The 27,817-nt window shown below is 48.0% G+C and overlaps 1 pseudogene across 1 annotated transcript in view; it reads left to right on the forward strand.

Moving 5' to 3' along the window:
• Positions 1-27,817, forward strand: part of LOC144146135 (Na(+)/citrate cotransporter-like) — a 75,942-nt pseudogene that overhangs the window by 18,610 nt on the left and 29,515 nt on the right. The window contains exons 2-3 of the transcript XR_013317665.1: positions 19,738-19,846; positions 22,068-22,217. The product of XR_013317665.1 is annotated as a Na(+)/citrate cotransporter-like (transcript). The remainder of the gene's footprint in view (positions 1-19,737; positions 19,847-22,067; positions 22,218-27,817) is intronic.

Below are 27,817 nucleotides of genomic sequence, written 5' to 3' on the forward strand. Positions count from 1 at the left end.
CAGCTGCTCCAAAAGTTGGTCGAATTTCGAAATGGCCGGAGCCGAGGATGCGGTCACACTACAGTCGGTCGCGGAGTCGGTCACGATAGGGCTGGTTACATTAGCGTCGGTCACGTTACTGGCGGCGTCCCTCCTTGCTTCGTCCTGCTCCGCCTCAGCAAAATACCTTCGTTGCTTCTCCCTACCCAAAACACTGACGAGCGCCGACGCGCGTCGTCCGTCATTCCAGTCGCTGCCGCCAGCCGCCTCGAGATGGGCCTGAAACAATTTTTTCCAGTTATGCCACGGAATCGGAGGCGGCCCCGGCAATTCGAGGAAAACGGGCAGGTTATCGAAGAGGCCCATGCTGCCAAGCAGGAAGGAGAGAGATGCAGGAGCAGAAGCAGAAGAGCGAAGTAGGGCGAGGCCTAAACGACGGTTCGACAAGCGTCAGCACAAAGAACGCTAGGCCTCGCGACGCCAGACGCGCCGGACAGTCACACTCGAGCGAGGTCAAACGCACTCACGTTTTCATTCTGCCGGACCCGTCGACGATGTCGTCGCAGCAGAAGAAAAGCATCCCATCCTCGTCGCCAAAAAGATGTTGTGTCGTGGGCGACGGCGAGCGGCCTCGGAAGCGACGGGAGCGAAGGCGCAGCGCGCCGGGCCCACGCACAAGCCCAAGAAGAAAGAGTGCGGCCTGCTCGTACCAAGACCAGAACCCAAAGAGAACGTTTATTGTTCGACAAGACGACACCGAGACGCATACGCACGTGACCCGTCACGTGCGTCCACAGCAACGACATCTAGTTACAATTAATACAACCAAACGCACACAGTGAGCGGGCGCTCCACTAGAGGGCGCCACTACACCACACAGTTCTTATGTGTCCGCTTAATTTCTGCTCACGCCTTTAGTGTTTTACCTTTTTCGGGCACAAAGAGGTTGTGTTGAAAGCGGCAAGTGTGAAAGAGAGCGGAGGTTAAGTAAGAGTATACACTAAACAGTTTTATACCTTTACGGGTGCTGAGTGGGTGCCTTCAACACCTGGAACCCTTTTTGTGCCTTTTGAGCACCCAATTTTAGCTCCAGCGCCCTAACAACAGAGTGCTGAAAAATAAGAAATGATTCAAGCCGGCTGACTTTCAAATTGACGGGGTGTTTTTGTTTCCTTCCGTTTTTTTTTTTCTTTTTGTTCTGTCAGAGAGTTAATTCGATTCGTTATTGTACAGCAACACTAAAGGCATGTTTTCAAATTTTTTGTTTCTCTTTTTAAATTTAGCGCAGTTTCAATGGCGCTTGTCTGTCCGCGTCGCGGCCATTGTGCAGAACTATACATAGTTTCTACAAATGCTAGGATTCCTATAAGATGCAAATGAAAGAAAGCAGACTTGTTCACTTGAACCTCAGTTGGTTTCAGACGGTTAAGAAAATTGAATGCCGCTATTGTGCACATATATCTTGGGACCGTGCCACCCTTTTCTTCTTCTTTTTACCTTTTTGTTTCGACTAAAATGCATAATGGCTCATGCAACAAAGCATCCGTTAGTTGGTCTGAGCGATTTGTCCCGTGTTTTGTGTGCGGTATGTGCCTGTCGGGTATGTGCCAGAGCGGCGGAGCTTAGGCCTAACGTTTCACTTTGAGTACTTACGACACCAACTGTTACCATGCTCGACAGACGTTGCGTGGGTACTCAATGAGCGCCGGTTGACAACGTACCTTAGACCTCAAAAAGTGGCGTTAGGTCTGATGACTCACGTTAGGCCTAATATTTGTGATGTCTTACGCTAGGCCTAACGGTAGGCCTAACCATTCAACTGAGCCTCACGACAGCCAAGCAACGTCATGTCGTCCTGCTAGATAGTCAGGTAGAGCTGCGGCCCTTACCGGTTGACGACGTTAGAGCTGAAAACGTGGCGATAGGCATAAAGTCTGGCCGTCGCATTCCCGCTTTACCCTTCCCTCTACTGGGCATCAACGTTTGCGCAAGCGAGTTGTAAACTGAAAAAAATATTTCAAATGCTTTTTCTTGATTTCATTTAATTAAGTCGTTTGGGAAAGAAGGACGGCTGTTCACGATATAAAATAGGCGTAGGGAGGGAGGGAAATGGAATATAAACAAATGCTGGTAGTTCACAAAGGCTCAGTTAAGCGAATGAGTGGGCCATTCTTGGTATCTGCAGTTAATTGACCAGTTGATGGTATCAGCTGTAGCAACAGCTAGCGCTCCGTACAGTCAGAAAGTAATATTTAGCTGTTGTTTTTCTGTGATCTGAGCAGAAGTTGGCGGGCTATCAGGGTGATTTGTCAATGAGGTAGTCTGAACCGTTTTCGGACTTTTGCTTTCTCCGCCTCATAAATACCTACGCACATGGAAATTTTGCATCATATTCCACCAACAGTTTTTCCCTACAACTGCACAACATGCAATACACCAAACACCACCTATCACCTCGTATGGGAGTGCGTCAAATATCCCAACCCAGTTCCATCACCTACATTGGAGCAGTGAGAGCCAGGGGTTTCCCCAGGCATCGAATCAAGGGGGGGGGTGTCTCAATGGCCCGAGGGGCGGGGGTTCATAAACTAGAAAAGCTGTTTTTATCCCACTAGTTAAATAATTAAGTTAAATAATTACGTTAAATTATTAGTTAATTAATTAGGTTATGTTAACTAGTTAAATAATTAAGTTAAATAACTAGTTAAATAAACTTCCCTCGACCGTGGGACTGTCCTGCATACTCGCGTTTCCGCTGCCTCCATTGAACCATTTTTCCCTGGGCACCCGACGTCACTCCCAAAATCACTTCAAGCAAGTGGTATTCCACTTGCGTGGTATTCCACTTCGGCGTATTAAAAATGGCAGTAAGGCACACCCCCGAAAATATCTGGGTTTCGGAGAACTCGTGCACAAAATGTTCTCGTCCTGCAGTTGCTCCCGCACCCACCCGTCACCCGTACCGTTCATATGAGAAAGTTTCCGTGACTAATCTGCGGCCGTTGAAGCTCCCCTTTTCCTTACCTTTTTTTTTTATTTTCGCTACTCCCTGGCTGGTAGCAATGTACTCGCAGCGTGGTCAGCCTCAAACCACTTTGCCCCTTTCCTTTGAAAGCCTTTTTTGTGTGCACATACGAACTTGCCACGAGCTGTCGAAAAAAAGGAAATAAATACGTGCAACGCTAACAGCAAGCTCGGGGGGCGCACTTCTGTTTATTTTGCCCGAGGCTACTGCCAAGAATAGCAGACGGGCAGCCCGCGCATGCGCAGATCGATACTGAAAAAGGTCCATACAAGGACTGACAAGAGTGAAATTTGGGGATTCAAGGGGGGGTATCCATAAAAACAAGGGGGGGGGTCTACACACCCCCTAGGGGGGGTGTAGGGAAATCACTGGCCAGCTGGAGGATCAGGAGTACCTGATCTCCCGGGCGAGGACTACTGGGGAGCCCGAAGGCGGCCTGGACTGAGGCCACCACCCACTCTCCTTTCCCCCTCCCTTTTCCCTTAAAGGTAAATGTTATTCTTCCTCCTCCTATTCCTAATCACTACGACGTTGCTTGTAACTTTCCCATTCCACCTCTCGCTACTATAGTTTTTTGACGGAAAACTAGGGGAATGCGGGAAGTGTACGGGCAGGAAGGTGAGAAATGAGCCCTCTTCAAGATTCAGTACCAACTAGTCCAGTTGTCGATTTTTGTCTTCAAGATAACCTGCAGCATTATTGCAAAATCAAGGCCGGCGAATTAGCGCGAATACGATAGTCGCAACAGGAATAAACATGAAGTAGCGGACAGCGTATGGATATAGAAATGCGCCAATCTGTCTGCTGGTGGACTTCGGCATTCACCGATCACGCGAGCGTTCTTCCGCCACAGGCGTATAGAGTAATGTACTGGCGAATCCGTCGGGCAGTCGGAGTCGTGTGTCGCTCGGATCCGGGAAGCAGCGAAAGGCGAGAAGCGAAGAACGCGTATCCGCGGATGGTACGGCGGGTACCTGCTCCGGATGCGCAGAGGTCTCGTATTGCGAGCGCGAACGGAAGCGTTCTCTGAGGCTGTCGTCGACGGCCCCGGGCGGCGGGGGCCACAGGTAGATCTAGTGGCGACAAGGTGACGACAACGACAGGGTCTGCCGAGCGGACAGTTGAGGAGAGAGCACGTGAGACAGCGGCACAATAGCCGCGGTATCCGAGCAGTAGAGGCACCGCAGGCGTACCCTGCAGTCACGTTTCTGGAACGCTCCGACGTTCGAGGGTCAGCTCTCGTAATACGCATCTGTTGCGCTGTGTCCGAAGCTGGCGTCTGCCATCCGACGTCTTAGGTAAGATCTTCTCGTTTTGTCACCGGTAATTAATTTCTATTTTGACGATGGTCAGGCATAAGGGATAAATTTTCTTCAACGCCCACCCTTTTTGGTATTCCCGCGCTTAACTTATCGACTGGTACCTTTGAAGGAATATTGAAGGAGGCTGGCGATTTATATCCGAATAGAGCTTTGAACCACACATGAATTTCCGCTTCCCCAGTTCTTGAAAAATGCACACTGTTCATGAAGCATTTTCTAACCAAATTCTTCACCGGTGTGGCGTTTGTAGCACACACGCATGCAGCCTAAAAGTGCACTCTCTTTCAAGTTCAGCTCTCCTTGCATCTCCCCAGTTCAACAGACCAACTATCACAGTCGAAAACAATCACCACCGTCTCCGTCCGCTAACGCCTACTGCAGTTCGAGGGCCTGCGCTCTTCGTAGTGTCGGTCTTTAGAGTTAGCGTCATAATTAAAATAGCAGAGTGTTTCTTGTAATAACATCCCGTGCACTTGTCGGCCTACCATCCCAACAAAGCCTTTTGGCTTTCACCTCACCCACCTGCTTCGCCCAGCATCGTTGAAATGCTAAGTAAACATATTTTAGACAGGGTAAACAAACTGACGCAGTCGTAAGGTTGCATGTCCAAGGGTATCTGAGCCGAATATTGGCTTTAACGAGCAGATGAAAGCTTACATTTAAGCAGCAAAGTTCGCAGCAACCTTCAGTGCTTATTTCAAATTTCGGCCACCGGTCACCGCGTTTACGCCCGAAGTTCACCTGTCTGCTACTGCTTAGTCTTTTTAGAGGACTTTCGGTTACTCGCACGTTCGCGAAAAAGACTGACGAATTGCAGAGATCCATGCTTTGTGACGCGTAGACGGGTCATTTCTGCTATTGGTCGGTCTTCGTTCGCGCAACTTGCAGCTACGCGGAAGTGCGCCAAATGGACTGACCAATCGCAGAGATCTGTGTTTCACGACGCGTAAAAACGGTGCGTCTGCTATTGTTCAGCCCTTTTACTGCGCATTTGCGGTTACGTGCAAGCTCGCGAAGGAAGGTATGACCAATAGCAGACATCCGTGCACCGTGACGGGAAAACGACTCATCGCTGCTATTGGTCAGTCAGCCTTTCTTCGGGAGCACGAAGAAAACATTACGGAGGAGTGGTCCCTATAATCCACAATGAATTGCAGCATAGAGGAGAGAAGGATTAGGACAGCCTCCCCTCGCCCTACGGCGCATTGCAAGTGTGGCAGAATTCACGCGGGTTTTGGCAAGGGCAGTAATTAAAGGCCAACCCACCGAGGACCACGTCGCCTGGCGGCCCAACCCCTATTCAATGGTTGACGGGCGCAGGGGGAGGAGACCACAGGTGAAGCGAGTAAAGCCAGAGGTGGTGCCGATTGCGCACAGAATCTATAAAAAAAGGGACCTCCTAAAACGGCGCTTCTAGCTTCAGTAGACGTGACGTCAGAGCTTCTCCGAACTTTCCTTCATGCATTGCAGCAAGTGTAGGGGAAGTAACGTCACGGAGCATCAGTTTCGCTGCTTCGGCTGGCTACCGATAAATTTAATGACGTCCCCCTTTTTTTTTTGTTTTTTTTTTTGCGCTCGCGGGCACGATAAGCTGCGCTTTGAACGAAAATTGAGGCGGAGAAGGCGAGTTTACGTCTGACTTTCGAAACATTTTGCCGCCTCCACCGTTTCTTCCGGTGTTCAAGCAGCTGCTATTTCAACATAGTAGCGACGGAGAAGGCTAGCCGTAGCAGAGGAGAATAAGAAAAGATAGTTGGCGTCATGGACGTCTCAAGGTTATGGAACGCAGCTTCGCAAAATGTGCTGTCAGGGCTCTGCTGAGTATTCCTCACTCTATGATCACTCACTTTCGGTAACGTGGAAGATAACAGAAAAAGAAAAACCAATAGCAGAGATCTGCGCTTCGTGGCTTGTAATTGCGTCATCCCAGCTCTTGGTTAGTCTTTTGTTCGCGCACTTCCAGTTACGCGCAAGCGTCGGTTTTGTATCGTCTGCTCTTCGTCGACGCCGACACTTTTCATTAATAGAGAGTTTTAGCTGACCGTTTTCGACGGTTCGCTCCGGTATTGGCGGCCCGCTCAGCGCAGCCGGAGCCAATAATGCCGTTCGCGGCCAAGCGCGCCACGCATGCGCAATGGCGCTCCTGCTGGTAATCGGAGCGGAGCGCACCGTGAAAGCGGTCAGTTAACTCGCTAATAGTGTTGACTCCAGCAGGGATTCCCGCGACCGTCATCATCAAGCGCAACCTTTCCGAGCGAAAGCTCCACTACGCGATGTCTCGCAAGGTCATTCATCGCGTCGCAATGGCCTTGAGCCACCGGAGCGCCCGTGTGGCAAGTGTGACGGCGCGTCACGCGATTCGCTTTGGAGAGGCGTCGCAGCTGCGCTTTCTCAGAGCCTCGCCGCTGCGGTACCGCATGACTAGGCAAAGGTTCAAACGGCTGCTTCGCCGGCGCGTGGTCACTCAGTCACGCCATGGGTGGAGCGCCGCCACCGGATAGCAAGTTTGGCAGGCGTGACCTAATTTCACGAAACACTGTGCGCATAATCTGCAAAAACCAAGCCAAACAGACCTTTCGCTCGTGGTAACGAGGTTTACAAGTGTTAATCCTTACCCGTTGTTGTAGGCGCATCTTACCTATACGTTTTGTTGCAAGACCTACGCGCGCGTTGTAGAGAGAAATGGCCGAACATCTCGCCGAAGTGTTGGCTGCAGCCAATTTCGCTCCGGTTTTTTACTATGGTGCTGCCCCGTGATTGTGAAGCGTCTGAATTACACCGCCGGTATATTTACAGAAACAATCACGAATTTTATAATTGCAGCCTTCTACGTAGTCTCTAGGAGTTGGGAAAGATGGCTTTCACCCTGGAAGAGGCCCGGGCTCAATTCCAGATTTGGAGAGTTGCCTGTTCGGAAGAAAAAAATTGCAGAAGGTTCTTGGAACTGTGATTTGGTTGATTATAGGGTTTAACGCGCCGACGCAACGCAGGCGATGAGGCGCGCCGTAGTGGAGGGCTCCGGATTAATTTTGACCACCTGGGGATCTTTAACGTGCGACGAAATCTCGTACACACGGGCGTTTTTGCTTTTCGCCTCCATCAGAAAAGCTGCCGCCGTGGCCGGGAATCGAACCCGCGACCTGGTGCTCAGCAGCACAACGCCTTAGCCACTGAGCCACCGCGGCGGGTCTTGGAACTTTACAATGGGGAGGCGAAAGCCTAGTTGGACCATCTACAGATGTGATGTTTAAAAACGAAGCGCTTGGCGCGCAAAAACGATAAGTGCACACGCCGGGTGCCCTGACGCGGTCGTGTACACATTCGCACAGCGCCCCGGCCGGCGCGTGGTGCGGCCAGCACAGGCACCGTGGCGCTACCTGCGCGCATGGAACGGCGGAACGACACACTCAGGTGCGGCTACAATTTGTTGCCGCTCGCCTGAATGAAACCAATAGCGGAAAACAAGTTACACATGCGAGAAAGGGGGTGATACTGTGGGGAAAGTTTGCGCAAGGGACCGTCACCCGCGCTAGTAGTGCACGGAGGTATCAAATGCTTGCCGCTATATTAAGCCTAAAGATATCTACGGGGACCTTGCACAGACGTAGCTAAGTGCAACTCGAGGCGGGCTTTTCTCATTCTGGTCCTCTTCCGACCCTTAAGGAAGAAGGCCTTAAGTTTGCTTTCTGCATACAAGGCTAGGTAACGACACTTAAAGGTATGAAGAGAGGCGAAGCCTCAGGTGACGACGCAATGGCTGTGGATTTACTAAGAAAGGAGGTTGAGATTGTGCTACGAGAGCTAGCGAAATTGCTAGGAAAATTTAGCAAAATCTAGCAAAATTGCCTTATGACATAAGTTTGCTTTCCGCATAGTGGGTAGGTATATAATGTCACTTAAGGTATAAACAAAGGCGAAGCATTAGGTGGCGACGTATCTATCGACTGTGGATTTACTAAATGAGGAGGGCGAGGTTGTGCTACAACATCTGGCAGAATTGCTAACAAAATTTAGCAAGAGCTAGCAAAAGCTAGTAATTGCTAGCAAGCTAGCAAAATTTCCTTACGACAGAAGTGTTTTATGCATAGGGGGGTAGGTAGTGGCACTTGAATGTATGAACAGAGGCGATGCCTCAGGGTACGACGTAATGACTGTGGATTTACTAAAGGAGGAGCGTGAGTTTTTAATACGAAAGCTAGCAATATTTAGCAAAAGCTAGCAAAATTGCCTTATGAAAAGTTTGCTTTCCGCTTGAGGGGTAGGTAACGGCAGTTAAAGGTATGAAGAGAGGCGAAGCCTCAGGTGACGACGTGATAGCTGTGGGTTTATAAATATTAAGGGTTAAATTTTGCTACGAAAGCTATCAAAATTGCTGGCAAAATTTAGCAAAAGCTAGCAAAACTGCCTTATGACGTAAGTGCTTTCCGCAGAGGGTGTAAGTAACGCCACTTAAAGGTATGAAGAGAGGCGAAGCCTCTGGGGATGATGTAATGGCTGTGTTATTTACTAAATAGGGAGGGAGAGATTGTGCTACTAAAGCTAGAAAAAACTGCTAGCAAAATTTAGCAAAAGCCAGAAAAATTGCCTTATGACGTGTATGTTTTCCGCATAGGTGGTGGGAACTGCATTTTAAGGTAGGGAAAGGTGAAGCCTCTTGTGACGACGTAACGGCTGTGGATTTATTAAATTAGGAGGGTGAGATTGTGCTGCAAAAGGTAGCGAATTGCTGGCAAAATTTAGCAAAAGCTAGCAAAACTGCCTTATGACACAAGTTTGCTTGTAGGAAGAGAGGCGAAGCCTCAGGTGACCACGTAATGACTGTAGATTTACTAAATGAGGAGGGTGAGATTGTGCTACGAAAGCTAGCAAAATTGCTCTCAGAATGCTTCAGTACATTAAAGGTACTACTGGCCTCGAAAACTAGCAAAACTGTCAAATTTACAAGAGGGAATATGCCAAAGTGCGTAAGAATCACTGTCCCGTCAGCCTTCTATCGGTTGTGTATAGGTTGTTTACCAAAGTGTTGATCGATTGATTGTAGGGTTTAACGCGCCGACGCAACGCAGCTGATGAGGCGCGCCGTGGTGGAGGGCTCCGGATTAATTTTGACCGCCTGGGGATCTTTAACGTGCGCCGAAATCTCGAACACACGGGCGTTTCTGCTTTTCGCCTCCATCAGAAAAGCGGCCACCGTGGCCGGGAATCGAACCCGCAACCTCGTGCTCAGCAGCGCAACGCCTTAGCCACTGAGCTACCGCGGCGGGTTGTTTACCAAGGTATTACTTAAACGCACAATGGAAACCCTTGATTTACAAAATCTGCATGGGAGACTAGGCTCGATTTAGGTAAGGCTACTTATAGGTGTATCACATTCATGGCAGCAAACAAGTGTTGGACACATTCGAAATAATACAACAAACGTCCTTATATGGAATTTAAAATGACAAAAAAAGCCTTTGATTCAGTAGAAACCTCTGCAGGGCTGGATGCATTATCACGCCGCACAGGACCGAATCCATATAAGAGCTTACGTGAGCGAAGTACAAGAGCGTGGAAATTAACCCAAGTGCACCGCATAGCATGCTTTGGCCACGGCAATGTTACAAGTTGGTCGCTTGCGCAACCAATGGCACAAACGTACTTACTAGCTTTAGCGAAACACCGCTGCCAGTCTCTTTGCTAAAGGCCAGTCGTGGTCCCCAGCCTGCCCGCTGCAACTCATACAGCGTTATAGATGGCACGGAAGAAAAAAAAAAAAGAAGAAAGAAGGACAAGTGCTCTTTCGATGTCAGGCATTCCGCTTTGATCGCATTTTCTGCGGGGCGATACTACTCAAATTTGGCTCTGAGGTGCTCCGTTGCGTAAATGGAGGGCGGTTGAGAAGACCACTTTAATGTCGACTTTCTATTTTTATGCTATCTATAGAATACATAAGCAGGCCTTTCTCTTTTCTTCTGTGGAGCCTTTTCACCCGCGAGCTGTCTCAGAAAGTTTAATGAGACTTTTCAGACTCACTACAAAGAGCGCGCACTCATGTCACTGTCGACACTATTCTTCTCTTTTCGCAACCACCGTTCCTAAATAGAAAACTACACGCATACCTTTCCGGACGCCGTGTTCAGGTTCGTGTGACGGCTTTCTTAATGCGTATTCGCCACACACACACCGCCGGAGAATCTGGTGCTGGCGTGTAAAGGTTCGCGTTGTGTTATTCAAGTTTTATAGGCGGCGTAAACGAACTCTGTAAACAAACAAACAAAAAAAATGAACGCCTTCCTTCCAGAAACGGGAGCACATGAAGCTTGACCTCAGTGAAAACGACTCCTGCTACGAATAGCCAAACGCGAAACCATTGTAATCAAAACGCAAAACAATTGACCGACCACAGCATAGCCTTTGCTTTCGGTGAGCTTTACACTAGCGCTCCGCTGAGCGAACCAAGCGTGGCCTACCCATGCCGCAGGCGACAGCGAACTGGCTGACTGGCCTTCATCGGAGCGCACCTGCAATAAGTGCGCGCTCCAGCTGCGCCGGGGAGCGACAGCTGTGGGCGAGGAGCTAGGGAGGGAGGGGAATCCCAAGGAGCAGGGATTTGCGCGACGACACCGTCACAAAAGGCCATTGTGGCGTGATCTGGCGAGCCATTTGTGCGCGCAAGCGCCAGCTGCTAACAAGGAGCGACAGCTGAGGGCGAGGAGGAAGAGGGAGGGGGTTCTAGGCGAACAGCCCCGACGACGCAAGTCAGCCAATACGGGCTTCGCTTGAAAATACTTAGGAAGCACTCATCAACCAACACTCATAGTGCGGAAGTACCTGGAAAAGGGAACGCGCCGGTGCGGACGCGAACAAATATCGAGCAACTTTAATAGCTACATGGAGTAATCAACTTTGGCTTTGCACCTCCCCCCGTTAGGGCCTGTCTTCATATTAGACCACAGTAGTAGCTGTGCTCTGTCCTGATATTGCATCGACCACGGAGATGTTCATGCAGAATAGTTCCTTTGTCTTCGCACGCGCGCCTTCCGCGAGACAGCTTGTGGGCAAGTGTACCGTGGAAAGGTTCAGTACGGTAACACTTACTCGACTGTTCGGGAAATAATACCCTCTGCCACACGGCACATTTAATGACATTTCGAGCAAATGTCATTAATTCGGCGCTACACGAGTATACCAAATGACATTTGAGGCGAATGAAATTTAGCGGCAACTGAGCTACCGGAGCTCATTTAGCAGCCAAATGAGTACCCTCGAGAGCTGTGGCGCGTCACTAGAGAAGAAAAGTTCAGTTATACCCCGAAAAATGCCGTTCTAAAAACGGTCAGCAAGCATACTTTCCCCAAGATGTTGTTTTTGGAATAAATAAAAACAAGTACTGACAAACAAAGAAAATCTCGTCCTCAGTTCGCGTGATACCATAAGGATTTTTTGTGGACTTATTTCGGCTTGTTATGTTCACTGATGTCACCTAAACCGGTAATTTTCGTATGTTTATTAAAAAAAATAATCCTTTCGTGTGTTTTAAAAAATTATTATGTATGCACTTGAAATTTAATTTTGTGGTTTTGCGAGCTCTCTAATCGTCAGCGCTATCACTATCAAATGACATTTGTTCCGCCGTGTGGACCCACACGGCCAAACCGAATGCCACTAACAGTTAATATTATTCACTTTGAATGACATTAGACTTGCCGTGTGACAGGGGTATTAGATGCGAAACACTCTAAGGTGTTCATTTTTAGATACTACATCGATTGAGTGCGCGGATGTTTTGGGTAGGTGGCCTTGGGCCGCGGTCTCGTGTCGGGCGATCAAATTCCTGCCATCGCAAACGGGACTTGGGAAAGACGCGTTGGGTGGCTGCCTGTCGGTGATACGCGCGTTCCACGCTAGGCGAGTCGTCCGGAAGCGCGCGCGGAAGTTATGGCGAGGCACACGACTGTTGCTGCTTTCAAGATTACGCAACGACAAAAAAAAAAAAAAAAAAAAAAACACCCTCTGATAAAGTGCCGTCGCTTAACACGTGCGAGAGGCCACTGGCGCGCTCTAGTCTTGTTTTGAAACATTGCTCGTAGAGTTGACGCCTCTCAAACGTCGCCACTGACTTACAAGCTTCATCGTGTGTAGTTTCGGTGGCATAGGGTAAACGAGGGCAGAAGATAGTAACGTGTAGAATAAAGGGTTACGCCATTTGCGAGGCTGGTTTATGCACGTAAATTTCTTTAGTGCGAAAACACTGTTTCGCTGGAAATTCGTGAAACCTGTTTTGTAGAGCCGCTTTCGTGAATAAAGCGAAGCTTTCTATTGCTCACAGATGGCGCTGTTGCACCAAAACGCACTGCAGGGAAGCCAACTTTTGCTGACGATGATGATCGTGGGTGAAGTGGAAGATGGTTGGAACGCCAAGCTTTCTACAAATGTTTTCAGATCCTAAAGTCAAAGTCAGAAACCCAATTTGTTACGCCCAAAACGCACTGCACGAAAGCTAACTTACGCAATGGGTTTTCGCAAAAACACACCAAGCACTTCAAAAGAAAAAAAAAAAAAACCTTTTTCGTGGTCGGAATCGAATTTGGGTCCGTCGCGTTATGATGCGGACATCTATTCGATTGCACTATTCTGACACGGCCGAATCAGCTTGGATTTTGGCCTTTGACTTTGACTCTGGTTGCATGGAATAAAGCTGCGCGTTTCAACTATTTTTTTTCCTGGATTATAACTTACTCGCGCAACGGCTGATGTGCAGCGGATGGAAGGGGCAACGCAGTCGTGCGACGGTTTTATGTTAGGCCTAACGCCACGTGGTGAGGCCTAACTTCGTCAACCTTGACACGCAGCTCGAAGTATAATAAGTATAGCGTTGCTCGGCGAGTCGTAAAGATCAGCTTCAAGGATGCCTGACATTAAGCCTAAGCATAACACGTTAGGCCTAACGGCACGTTTTGAGGTCTAACGTCGTCAACCGGTGCTCATTAAAAAAAAAAAAGTACGCTGCGTCAAGCTGAGCCCCTGAAGACTGGGAGTTTAAAGATGAAAGATTGACTGGAAGCCGCTGAGAGCTCAATAAAAACATTTTACTAAACAACGATAAAGCTACGGGCACCGATTTTGTCGTAAGGCCACATAGTGGAGCGTTAGGCCGAAGATGGCGCCCAGTCGATAGTTGTTGTTAACCTAGCAAAGTGCTACATACCGGTAGTGCATTGGACAAGCACTGGGAGGGTCAACCACAAGAAATCTGTGCCGGTACTCTGAACCATGTGCCGATATTGTGAAGCCTACGAAAGTAATACATTCGCACAGAGTAGCACATTCATGCCCGGGAAGGGGGGGGGAGGGTGTAGGAAACACATTATAAGAAGGAACGTCTACAGCTTGCGCAAGCTATCCCGTGATAGGCGTTACCACACCGTTCTAACCGAACCGTCTGCCCGGCTCTACCAACTGACTTTTTCTTCGCGTGCTAATCTGGGCATCACCAAATTTTCAGGAATACATAACCGCAGCAGAAAAGTCGTCTCCTGGTGGTGGGTCAAATGAACTGATGGCGAATCAGAGCCAATAAAAACGACATTTTTTTTTTTTGTAAAGTTCTGAACGGAGCAACTTCATCCAATGTCGCAAACTTACTCTCCGATTTATGGGAGAGTTGGCGTGAAGCAAGAGCCTCTGTCAGGCTGTAGCCCTTAGCTCTTGCTTCACTTTCCACAATTGGAAAGTGAATAAACTTGAAACTTGAAGATGACGTCGAACTACGCATTGGTGTTCTTCACTGTCGGGGGAAACAAATGCTTTTGTATTTGGTTGATTGATTGTGAGGATTAACGTACCGACGCGTCACAGGCGATGAGGCGCACCGTAGTGGAGGGCTCCGAATTAATTTTGACCACCTGAGGATCTTTAACGTGCGGAACACACCGGCGTAATCTGGAACACACCGGCGTTTTTGCTTTTCGCTTCCATTAGAAAAGCGGCCGCCGCGGCCAAGAATCGAACCCGCGTCCTTGTGCTCAGCAGCACAATGCCATAGCCACTGAGCCACCGCGGCGAGTCCGCTTTTATATCTGCAACGCGCTTTGCTTCAATGCGGGTGTGCATGACACCTACCAGTAATTTATGTCTGCGCTCTTTACACTTTGGTAATGCTGTAAGCAGGGAATATCGGATGTTACCGACTGTAACTGGGAAACATGCACAAGCCAAATTTTGTTTTTATGAGGAAAAAAAACAAAACAAAGGTTATGAGAAAAAAATAAGTATGAGGAAAAAATGAAAATAATAAAAAAAAAAGAAACATGCTTACTGCAAGCAAAAGTCAGCCTCGAATGAGATAAATCTTGGGCAGCGAAATTGTCTTCGCAAGGGTAGGATGACAACACGTTCATTCTCTAATAGCCTGTACTGGGATGAGTACCGAGTCGGCTCGAAGGTTTAAAAGTTATTTCCGCTTTACCCATAGCGTCAGGCGCAGGGGCCTGAGACCAAATTCCGTAATCTGTACTGGCTTATGGTTGCTTGGTGGTTTGTGTAAACGAGGGCATTGCGAAAAAAATCAATCACTCCATCCATACGTACGTCCGTACGTCCGTGAGCTTTGGTGTGCCAGCGAAGAAAAATGCAGATGAACTAAAAAAAAAAAAAGCCCTTCCACTCAATGTGAAAGCTGTCGGAAGTGCACAGCAGTGATTCACCATAATGGGCTGTAGCGCCGTTATCCGCTCACTGCTACCACCCAACGCAACTCAAATTTCCCGCCTTCGCAGTGACAGACAGACAGACGGACAGACAGACAGACAGACAGACAGGCAGACAGACATACAGACAGACCAAAATTTCTGGGTTTAAGTAGCCCAAGAAAGACTATCGTCTTTAAAACGAACCCAACGAGCGTTCCTAACTAAATGAACGCGAGCGCTGCCGGTTAATTGCGTATATTTTACGTGAAACGTACCTCCAGCTTTCTTTGCAATAAACAACGGGGAGATGTATGACAAGCGCCAGCGGTTCACGAGTTTCGAACGCTCGTGACTATGTAAACCGCTTGGCATTCGAAGCCTCTGGGTTACGCCGCGACGACAGCCACTACGACGGAACGCCGTGTGACTCTACTTGGGTCCAGCGAGCGAGATACGACGATAAGGCGATCCCCTAAAGGGCGCTGCACTTAAAAAAAATATCCCTGCCTCCACTTTTGTTTTAGAGGAACACCACTACTCCACTACGCTTCCCTTTATGATACGGTGTTCACAAGCCTTCAAGTCGAAGACGACACTGCAGATAAATTTGGTTGATTCCGCCGTACATTCATTGGAAGCAGAAATATGCAATTCAACCTTGTTAATACGTACTCGAGTAAGCCGTAGTATAGTATTAAATCTTATCCACGTCGTGTCCCAAGCAGGAATTGCAGGCATGACCGGCTAGATGTAACCGCAATTACCACGTATGAAAGGGTAGTGCGGCTTAACCAGTTGAAACGAAGTTGTTACATTTAGCCGGTCATGCTTTAAAGGGCAACAATTTTTCCTGTCTTTCTCGCAACACTCGTTCCGCCGGAAGCTCGGACTGTTTTGTACGCCTGTGCTCTCAAAAGCGTGGTTTCAAAAAATCGTACCCTTGTTTCTTGGCACAGTTGTTGCGATGTTCGACGAACCGGAGGAGAAAAGAACAGACGCAGTAAAAGCGCGGGGTAATCGAACTTGTTGTAAAATGCAACGGCGACTGCTTGGCAACGCGGGGGAAATTGCGTTCTTGGGTTTCGGCGGCGCGGCCACGCTGTCATGTTTCTCGGCTCGCTTACATGTTTCTACGCTTCGTTCGCTTACTGTTGAAACTTCCCAAGGCATACCGGAGGACGAAAAAGTGGGGAAGGGTGGAGTGTGGGCAGTAATAATGAAACAAAAAAAAAAAGAGAAGAAAAAAATTTACAGCGATCGGACAGGGCTGCTGAGAATCTTAGTTCAACATTTACAATTGTAGTTTATTTATTAGTGTTATCTATTTGATTAGCTGTTCTACGTATCCTTGGCTGATCCATCTGGTGGGTGAAATCAACGAATTTTTGCGTTGACCTTGAAAACCACGTTTTGGCTTTGCAGCTCGCCTCGTTGGAGCCTGTCGCCACGTTAGACTAGAGGGTAGCCGTGCTTTGTACTGATATTGCATCGACCAGGAATAAGTTCATCCAGAATAGTTCCTTTGTCTTCGCATGCACGCCTTAAAGGAGCACTGACACCAATTTTCGGCGTTAATATTATTGCACAGTTCGCTTCCTTCACTCAACAAAATACCCTGGCTGAAATATGAGCGGCCTGCGACGCCAAGAACATAGTTCAATTGGATCTCATTTATCGCGCCGACGAAGCAGCGCGCGGAGCAGCACTCAGCAAATGGACATCAGCGTGGCATCACTCCAGGAGAGGAAAAAGAAGTGACGCGACAGCGCTCGTCAAAAACTCGCGACGTCACTTCCGCGCGCGGCCCCACGAGCCTAATTTACTGGAAGAAATGCGTGATTAGCACATACCGGAGCCCATTATTTAACTATTCAGTCCTCGCTGGAAGGCAATTTTTCCACAGGCGACAAATGCGTCCCAAATCACGTGCGGGCGCAGCACCCTCTCAAGCGGGCGCCGGTGACGTCCGCACAAAGTGGTGAGGTCAGGCAGGGAGTCTGTCATATGCGCCGTTCGGGATGAAAGCGCGGGAATTTGAAACAAACGATTTTCAGGACGTTCAATGTAATTAACTATCGCGCGCTGAAGTATTTAAAGTGCTGTTTCAGGTTGGCCAGACCATTAAGCATCGATAAAAGCAATAAAAGTGTAACATAAAATTTTCGTGTCAGTGCTCCTTTAAAGGGGCACTGACACAAAATTTTGAAGGCGAGATAACTTCGGAGATAGATTGGTGGGAACACATATACATCATCTGCAAAATATCAGCGGTGAATGCAGCCTAGAACATATTTAAAATCAATTTTGAAGTGTGCGAAACGCAACCGAGCGGCCAGCAGAGGACCACGCGCAAGTGTAAATAAACAACATCCAAACACGTCACGAGTTTGTGTTTGCCGCTTCCGCACTGCCGGCTCGCCGCTCCAATCGGAGGGCCGGAGGGCGGAGCTTCTGCTCTCGAGAACGAACGACCCGATCGTTGGCAGCGGAGGCGCCGTGATTTCGTCAGTTCATCGGGCAGCTGGCCGCGACCAAAGTTCTACAGCGATTCCAGGCACTCTGTTTCTATTACTGTTTATTACCATTGGATGCGGAAACGCGCCGGAGGCACGAAAAGCCCACTGAGCAAGCCGCACGGTCGCTGTGCAGGCGGCGGCCACGGCCGCGAAGTGGCCCACGCCGGCGCAGGTAGCTCGAGTGATAGCTTGTTACCGCTGCACGAAATTGTCCCCAAGTCCCGACCATGGCAGCTTATATGAGAAAAAAGTTAATGATGCGATGGCGGTTGCATTAAAAATTGTCATCTGCACCGCTTACGAGAGCGGCACTCGAATATCCGCCGCAGTGCTAAGCCGAACACATCTGTAGGCGGACCTGTAGGCAGATCGGCCGGCTGCTCCCAGCGCGCGTCTTGCCACCCACCGTCTCGAGCGTCGCGCGTCGTTCTTTAGCCGCGGTAGCATTTGCACTCGCAGCGCCTGTGTCACATCCACGGTCGCTTTTTAATTAAGCGCCTCACGAGATCAGTACGTGGGGGCATTCCCAGAAACTGCCGTCGATGCGGATTCGACAGTGCTACGGCGGCTCTGCTCTGTGATATCCCTCCGACAGTCACGTGATCCGCTTTGTTCACACAAAATCCACAAAATCCATCGTTTCGCGGCACTCGCTGAAACCGAAACTGCGACTGGCCGCATTGAAAATGCCTCTAATTAAACAACCGTCGCACGCTGAAGCAAATGAGGTTTCTACAGGTTATAAGTAGGTCACTAGCTACTTATCGCAACAAAAAAAAAACAAGATGCAAAATTTTTGTGTCAGTGCCCCTTTAAGGGAGGCAGCTTGTGTGTGAGTGTACCGTCGAGAGGTTCATGGTGACGTACAGTGATGACGAGCACTATACCTGTCTCAACACTGGTCAAAAGTACCTTATGTAGGTGAAAGTTCAGTGGCCACGCAAAATAAAAGTTCTTGTTCCTTCCCATTCTAAACAAAGCGGTAACTTAATATTGTGGCTCTAAACCGAGCGTTAACACGAAAGCGTTCATAGGCTCATTCAGTGATTTTTCGTGGGGAGCTGCGTCCGCCGCGGCGGTGGCTATCCGCCGTGCTCATCAACCGTGCTTATTAAGCGTCCACGTAATGACGTCATCGCCTCCAACCGGAAACGCGACGGTGCAGCCAGAAGCGAGCGCCCGCCTAAAGATGGAATCGGGAGCAGCGGCAACCGGAGCGTGGGAAGTTGGAGGAGCGCTCGTAGTACCGCCAACAATGATACTACGGCGGAGATGAAAAAGAGAGTATACTTGATTTTCGCAAGCACTGCGCCTGCGCACTGATGTTTGTTCGCTCCAGCTGGTGCTCGCACGTTGCTTAGCAGGCAAGGTGGCCAGAAGTGATCGGAACTGACGCCATCACACCGATGTATCCTTCCGTACGAAACTGGCCTCTGCGCCAACGTCGCGTCAGTTAACCACAAAAAGCGGCGAAATTTTAACCTTAAGCTTTTCAAAACCAACGAAAGGCTTAGCTTATTAAGATAAGCGAACTGCGTTCCAATTAGAAATTGTACCCAGTGTATTGCACCCAGTGACATTGCAAACTACTTTTCGAATCTGCCGTGACCCGGCACCAGACTCTGTCTGCTGTGCGATGTATGGCGCCACGCGGCCAGGTCAGCCACTACAAGACGCCCACAGAATATACACTTTGGAAACACAGAGGATGTCGCATTCTCCCTCAGACTCAGCAATACCTCGCAGCCGCATGCCCTCACGGCATCTCAGTAAGCCGGACAAGCGTACATGTCCTGTCTTTTTCCTGTTGTGGTCAGACCAATGAATGCTCTATCCTACTTACTAGCACTGTATCGTGGTCTCACTACTTGACTGGTGAGATGTTCTGTACGATTGTCTACACGTCTGTTGGATGACTGCAATGTTTACCAGCGCCAGCAAAGCGCGGGGAGTGCGAAGTGCGGCAAATGATTGCTTTTTTTTTTTTTTTTTGCGGCTGTCGCTGCCTTCCATCACATGATGCGAAAGTTGAGTTGGCCTGGTAGAATGATGCGAAAGTTATGTTTGACACAGACATGCATACCATTTACTGAGTGTTCGGAAGACACTCATAAATTTGTCATAAATTTTGTACAGTTCGTTGAGTGGTTTTTGATTTTAATAATTGTGGGTAGCTCATAAGGCCTGACACCAACGATGTGCTCCTTTTTTTGTAATTTCAGGATGGAAGACAAGATACCGGTCCCAAGATGGAAAAAAGCTCTCAAGCCCGTCCTAGCAACAGTTACTCCTTTGGTATTGCTGCCCATCCCGCTGAGTATAGGAACCGATGTGAGTAGCCCCTACATCTCTTGCATCATTCTTTTATCTTATCTTATCAGCTTATCTTTTGCAATTTGAACTTCGAAATCAATGTAACTGAGGTTCGCATGAATAACGCGCTGGAAGTTTGTCGAGAGCTGTGGTGATAAAATTAACAAACAGACATGAGGGCATCGTTGGGAGCAAAATTTTCAAATTTTTGGGTTCTTTCGCACCATTTAGCTATAGATCTGGGCTATGTTGGCGCTCTTTTGCCCATAGTCATCCTTGCGCCATTAAAATCAAATCATCATTCGTAATATTTCAATCATCATCATCATACGCCTGGCTAGAGGCGCGCCGTAGCGAAGGGCTTCAGATTAATTTAGGCCATCCAGGTGTTGTTAACGTGCGCCAGTATCTCCACACACGGGCGTTCTTTTTTTTGTTTTACCTCAGCGAGACAAACGGCTGCCATGGCCTGGATCGAACCCACGCCCTGCTGAACACATTGTTAGGAGTAACTAAGTGCATTCCCGATACGCGTAACGGAGAATCTGTTTCTTTTAGTTCCGCATTTCGTTTTGTCGTTCGGTCGGGTAACTTCGAAGATATACACCAAACTGCTCAGCGACGGACCAGCTTGGGGCTTCGTATCTTGCGGGCCAAAGTTGAACAGACGAGGTTGACACGTAGACACCACAATCGCTCTGGACGCGTTAGGAAAAATTGCTGTTGGGCCAGTTGATAGCTGGCTCCTGAAATAAAAAGGTGGTCTTTCGGAAAAGGTAAATATTCCGAAATAAATTAAAGTATAACTGGACCACTGTTTCAGCAGCGAAGGCCTTTAGGGGTTCGGGCTGTCGGCGTCTCATGTCGTCGTCGTTCGTCGTCGTATTCTCATGTGGTCACGGTACTAAACACCGGACAACTCGTTTTCCAACACCTCGCACTAGAACGTTTTATCTCCATAGGCAAAAACGAGTGCTAAAAGTTTGCTTGCACTTCGCTCCGTACTCGCTTTAACTTTACGGTTTGCTGTAGTCCGTCTCGAATTTCACTTCTCCTTCGTCTTCGTAATTGGGATGTCGCGTATATCAACGCGCGCCGTGTGGCACGCGAGAGGCTTATAATCTTTGAATAAACTTATACACTGCATGATTCGCCCCTCCCCAGCTTTCATGTTAGTGGAGATGGCCCACTTTTTTTATGTCCTTGAACCATATTTTTGCCGCGTTCTTTTATACTCCTAGGTACGTTTTAATGGAGAAGTTATTTTCACGCGGGGAAGTGCTGAGGAAACTAATTTAATTAGGTAGCCGGCGTGCGAAAGGTCACAGATATGAGCAAAAGTTGCGCGCAGACGATAGCGAAAGTTACCTCGCCTTTGATAAGTTATTTCAGAATTTCAACATTAGCCAATTTCTTGTATCTTGCATAAGATTTACGTTGATGCCATTGGGATGAGTATCGCAATTCACACACCGTGCAACCCGACGGAAGTGTAGTCGTGTCGTCGTAGGTCACACATGAGTGTAGAGGCGTCAGTAACAAATAAGCTCAGTATACCCTTGTTGCAACAAAATGGCTTTATTGAAAGTGTTTAATGGCCCCAACAGGGAGTCAATTATCTCCGTTTTTAACGAACTATCGCCTATAGCAAACTCAGCTTGTCGCCCCCAGGACTTTGTAAAAACTAGTGCTCAATAGATTGCCGAATGATGCATTTAACGGCCTTTTATTATTGGGCGTGTCTGGAGTGCCGTCCGACGGTATTATAAGCACTCAACTATATCGACGTCCACCGGCTTTTTGTAGCGAAATTGCCGCGTCTAGCACTACATGGCTTTAGATAACGTAAAGCTAGGCAACCCAACCTAAACATCACATAACTTGACCTATCGCACACAAAGAAATCATTTAAAACACCAAAACTAACCTAAGCTATAAAAATTATAGCTGAATTTAAAGAAGGCAAAAGAAAAAAACCGTGCAAAACTCGGTCTCGAACCAACGTCCTCGAGATCACGAAGCTAAGACGGATCCTCCACACTACAGCAACTTTTTTTGTTCTTTAATGCATGGAAAATTCAGGCACACTTACGATTACGCAACAGACGCAATGGCAGGTGCTAGCCTAGTCTTAATTTTCGAATGTCGTCGGACGGCACTCTAGCCACGCCAGCAGCGATCAGCCAGAGTGCCGTCGGACAGCACTCCAGACCGTGCGTTTACTAATACCGTCTTGCAGGCCTCCTGGGTTGCCTTCGTGACGCTCTGGATGGGCGTGTACTACGTGGTCGAGCCAGTGCCACTCTCGGTCACATCGCTACTGCCCATCGTTATACTACCTTTCCTGGGCATACTGTCCACAGAAGAAGTGGCCTCCTTTTACCTCAACGTGAGTACATCCTTCAGCCAGTCTTCGCGCGTCTTACCGACCAGCTGCAACGCGTGGGCTTCGCACAGCTTGCTGTGCGTGAGCAAGTGCAGGACGCTTACCTCGGTTTAAGTGGCCTCTTTACTGCGGAAGCGGTTTAAGCAACGGTTACTCCCTGTTTTAGCAAGGAAAGCTAGGGGGAGGGTTAAGCTGTGTCTGCTCACAACACCGTGAAAAGGCAGTTCATGCCCATGAGGTAACGGGAGCACTTGCGATATTTTTCGCGTGATTTGTTAGGGGGAACAAAACTTTGGCAATCGGAACCTATGCCTGGCATTAACGTTGCCGAGTGATCCTGATGAAGCTAATCCCTTTTGGGAAGACGCCGGAAGCGGGCTATGGGTCCGAGTTTTCCAAAGCTTTTGTTCCTTGTCGCCATTTATACGCATCTCCATCTCTTGCTAGGGTTCAATTATGGACTGTGTGATTTTGTTTTGTGAATTCACCATCTCTAGACTGCTGAAGGAGTGCTTTCTTTACCGGCTTTAATTTTGAGGAAAAAACCTTCAGTGCCCCATTCTGCGAAAAGGCGCTGCGTTGTAGTCGTTGTTGTAGCCGTCCGGTACAGAAAATGAACGCGAACATCAGAGTTTTGTAAAAAAAAAAACAACACTTGGGAGTCCGTGTGGGTCGCAAACCTGGGTTTCTACGGCAGGAGCCGAGGGCGCTACCTACCGCACTATCTCCGCACGTCGGCAGCGATTGGATAAAAGGTATAATACCGTGTGTCGTGTGATATTCGAAAGCGATGGAAGTAAAACAGGTGTTCACCAGAGGCACACAACTGGGATTCTGGGGAAGCTGCGGCGTGTGTTACCAGTCAGCTTGTTAAAGTAATTCGCGCCACAAAAAAAGAGACGTAACTGAAACGGAGAAGGAAACGCGGACTCGACGTGACGTAGCAGTAATGGCGCCTGCCAAAGCAAAGAGACGCAAATACCATATATGAGTTAAGAAGTCGTTGGTAAGGACATCGCCTTCAAAGCAAGCAAGCAGACTAAAAGGGGCCATGCAGGCAAAACTCAAGTTTGGTTCATTCGAAAGATTGCCTCGCTGGAATCATACTGACACCACTTTTAACGCAAACTTCGCTCAAATAAGCTACATAATCAGGAAAAAAGGGTATAGCCATGCGTCCCACCAGCTCATTTCCCGCAACAGAACCCGTGATGTCATTTATGCTCGGCTGTGCGATTGGCTGAGGCCAGCAAAAGCAAACGCAAATTGGGCAGAGCTTACAAACTAGACGAACGAGCTGTTTGCGCCTGAATGTAATGCATATCCATTTTACAGCAGTAAGAATGGTGGGGTAAGCAATGAAAGTTAAGAAAATGCATGTAAACATAGAAGTACCGATACGCACTGCAGTTGGTACTGGGCCCGTTTTAGCTGCACATCAGTCCACTGCTTTGGAGTTGTCTTACACGACACTGGCAGATTGGCGCAAGCGACGTTGTCTTACGTGACCCTGTTCGCCGAGCATACCCCATGTTTCACGAAACGATTAATTTCTACCCTAAGAAAAACAAGCCAGGCGCAAATACGATCAAAAGCAAAGGAACTACGGACACCTGTCAGCGGCTGCGTGTGGTAGCGCCATCTGGGAAGACTGATGGAAAGCAAGGCTGCAAAGTCTAATGACACACTGGAAGTTCGTTTGGATATCCGCAATTACGACGTCATTGCTGACGTCAATAAAACACACAATTTGGCGGAAGAGTGGAAATTTTGACCTAAATTATTTAATTTCTTAGTAAATACGGCATCGTTTGCTGCCGGACAAGCGCTGGGGGCAATATAAAACATAAAATATTTCGAATTAAGCAAAATTGTATTTTTCTGCATGGACCATTTCCTGCCACTTGCTTAGCTGACAGATTCAGTACGTCTGCAGTTGCACGTTTGACGTTTTCTGACGTTCAGCGGAACATGTTCTGAACTTTTTCTCTTTTCCTGCTTCTTGTTGCATGAAAGTCATGGCTGACGTTAAAAAAAAAAAACACTAAGCGGAAGGACCAAAGCTGTTGACGCACCCTTGATTTGCTGCTCCACCAAATTCTTCTTGACTCACGTGAAAACGCCTACTCCCTTTGTGATTACTGGAAACTCATGATGTATATTAAACCTTTGGTGGGGAATACTTCGTACATTTGCACCCTTTAAGGCTATGGGGCTTTATTTCAGCGCAAGTCATCGCTTCTTGCCGCTACTGCATGCAGAACCTATAAAATTTCACGGGTCTTCGACGCCGAGAACTCACCGGGAATTTCCACCAGCCACTTATTCCTACCTGTGGCCGTTCGAATTTTTTTTTAGTAGCCAATAAAATGTGATCGTGTAACAGCGTTGTACAACATGTTTTTACGGATACTAATAACAGAGTAGTTATTGGCTCCGTGAAATTACATATGAATAACGGATCACTAGATGCCTTCCCGTTGCAATGATTGAAATCGCAGCTTCCGCCCAGTCTGCTCTTCGTACACTCGCGCATCACGGGCTCAAAAACTTGAGAAAAATTGAGAGAAACAGGACGAGTTTGTTTATTCTCGTAATGGCCGAACTCGAGCTTGAGCGGTGAGTCAGTCGGCCGTACCGGGATCTTGTTTGATTATCGGGTAAAGTCCTTCGCTGTCAGTACTGCCCTACGAAATCGATAACTACTTGGCATGCACGGCGGGAAACTAGAAGCACAGGACAGCGCAAATGGCGGTGATGGACGTGATAGCGATATTGCAATCACGGCTTGCGTTATGCGTTACGACAGTTTGCGGAGCATGATACGCGATTGTGTATCCAAAAACTGAGGAAAAAAAACATTAGTATGAATGAAAAGAGTGTGTGACGCTCCTCAATTGAAAACTCACTACTGGACATGTTTTATTAACGTCAATTGTAAGTATAGAAATTCGTTCATTACGCTTACGTTAACCTCTGTTTTTTAAATAATAAACGAATGCTTTCGTAACTATTGAGTGCCAAAATTAAACAGCTTCGGGGTGATTTTGTAAGCTTTACAGCGAAATGCGTGCGCGTTCGTCACAACTCTGCGTGCACGTGTTGGCGATCCGCTTATGTTAAAAAAACGGGAAAAGTTAGGAATCCTTTCTAAACTCGAGAATAGTGCTTCTGGTAGCAAAAAAAAAAAAAAAAAAAACGATAATGTTTCGCGTTGGTGCGCAGAAATGCTTGTAGTTGTGTATTGCTTCATGCGTGGAATTAACTGACTTTAATTTACATGAATGTGATTACATTCACTTTTCAAAAAAAAAACAAAAAAAAACCAAAAAAAAACGACGAATCCTCGTTGCCATCAACAGTACGGCCAGAGTCCTGGTACAACTCAGGGGTGCTCGCATGAAAGTTCGTGGACAACAAAGGGTAACTAAAGGGAGTCGTTGTAGCTATTGGCACCGTCCTCCTCTTCACCGCTTTCTTTCTTCTAACCGAACTTTTTTTGTTGGCGACCCGAAAAGGCCGCTTTACCGCATGGTGTACAGTCGTATAGCTTTCCCCCAAAGCCTGTGTTGTGAGGTTGGCTGCCTTGCACGACTCCCCGGTTGGACAAAAAGCCACTCTTACAAAACCAGTCGGCAAACTGGTTTGCGGGTGATGCTTCCGCGAGAGCTTGTTGCTTTTGAAATAAACTGCGTGCATACATCCTTCCCTTCGCTGCGAGGCCCTGGACCACTTTTGAAACCCCTATCTGGGGTGAATGCGAGAGTAAATGGGGGCTAAATGGCGCTTGATCGCGAGATTTCGGAATGGAAAAAGGCAGGACGTCTTTGTCCTCTGTTTCTGGATTTCTTGTGTCTTGCGCTCAAGCCAAGTACTTGCCAGAAGGGGTGCTCGGAATATCCATAGTTGTCAACCACTCATACAACTCACTGCCAAATTTGGACGAAGTAATGCCGGAAACGCAGCATCGGTAAACTTGCGTGATTTTTTTATTTAACTAGGAGGTGGGAACAAATTTGAAACTCGCAGTGGAATTTAGATTCAGGCGTTGGATTCGCACATGCCTAATCTCTTTAATGCACTAATGGTTTCGTGATAGAAGCGATAGTATACGCTGGCGGTAGTTTCAACGTTGTCTGGTCACTGAACAGTTTTTGAAAGGAAGTTGCGCTTGGTATACTTGGGGGGCGGACGTTGGAAGAGCAAAAAAAAACGTACACTTTCACGAGAATTTCCCTTCAAAGGTATGTCACACCAACCATCCTGACATTAAGGTTCTCTTTACAGTATCATTTTAATACGCTTTAAATAGGCACGACTTAGATTAAGTAAAGTAAAATAATTTAAATCAAAATAGATGTATTACAACGTCTACCGATGATTTTTTCAATGCAAAAATAAATACAGCGCAATTCTTGTGATACTGGGGTGACCGATGTCACGTCTCCGACACGTTCACTACCTGACCACCAGCTATACCGCACTGTACACTGCCGTACATCAAGCGAAGTATTTGTATGAATACGGCACGCTGTGATATTAGCTGTTCACACAAGTTGGACTGGGGCAATCCCTACAATCGCGGCGAGTTCGACGTCGAAAAAGGTGGCACTCTGCGTTGCCCCAACAGCAAACACACCCGCCGCGGTGGCTCAGTGGCTAAGACGTTGCGCTGCTGAGCACGAGGTCGCGGGTTCGATTCCCGGCCGCGGCGGTCGCTTTTCTGATGGAGGCGAAAAGCAAAAACGCCCGTGTGTACGAGATTTCGGCGCACGATAAAGGTCCCCAGGTGGTCAAAATTAATCCGGAGCCCTCCACTACGGCGCGCCTCATCGCCTGCGTTGCGTCGGCGCGTTAAACCCTACAATCAATCAATCAATCAACAGCAAACACGCGCGAAACTGTTATCAGATCTGTTTTCTACAAGCTCGCATGCATCTGATAACAGTTTCGAATCGTCTCAGAACCACAAGTGTTCGCATACAGAACACGTATATCCGAGTGAATATTTTCAGAACCGTTTCGGGAAGGCTGACATTCAGAGGGAACATTGCGTTGTATCTTGATCGGCGCTGACAAGATGCTCGCGTTTCTAACACGGCAACGAATGTGCCTCAATTGCCAAGCCAAGCCTTTAATTAACTTCAAGTTCTCCCATTCGTGGTCCAAACCCTCGAGTGCGGTACGTGCCGTATGTGCCCAGCCATGATGCATAATTGGGCAAACTGGCTCGCCGACGTGATTTCGCCTACTGTGCAGCCAGCCGCTACCCTGCAAAAACAGACATTTAGAATTAAGAAGACAGTAACCGATCGCGTGGAACCAAGTAGCTCCATGAAACCTCAGGAACGAGGTTAGCTTAAAGAAGTGAAGACTAAGAAAAAACAGCGCAAACGACGGGACGAACAAAGGTAAGACTAAACCACAGGCGCTGATTTGGTCTTGTGGTTTGGTCTTTGTGGTTTGGTTTTACCTTTCTTCGTCCCGTCGTTTGCGCTGTTTTTTTCTTAATTTAAACAATGTACCAACTGGCCCGTCAGCATACTCTTCTAAAGAAGTGAAGTTTTTTTTACTCGGGCAGGTCCGTGATTATTCGGGGTTAG

Source organism: Haemaphysalis longicornis, unplaced genomic scaffold, assembly GCF_048455015.1.
Source record: "Haemaphysalis longicornis isolate Haplotype H1 unplaced genomic scaffold, Haemaphysalis longicornis Haplotype H1 scaffold_7, whole genome shotgun sequence".
In the NCBI taxonomy this organism is placed as follows: Eukaryota; Metazoa; Arthropoda; class Arachnida; order Ixodida; family Ixodidae; genus Haemaphysalis; species Haemaphysalis longicornis.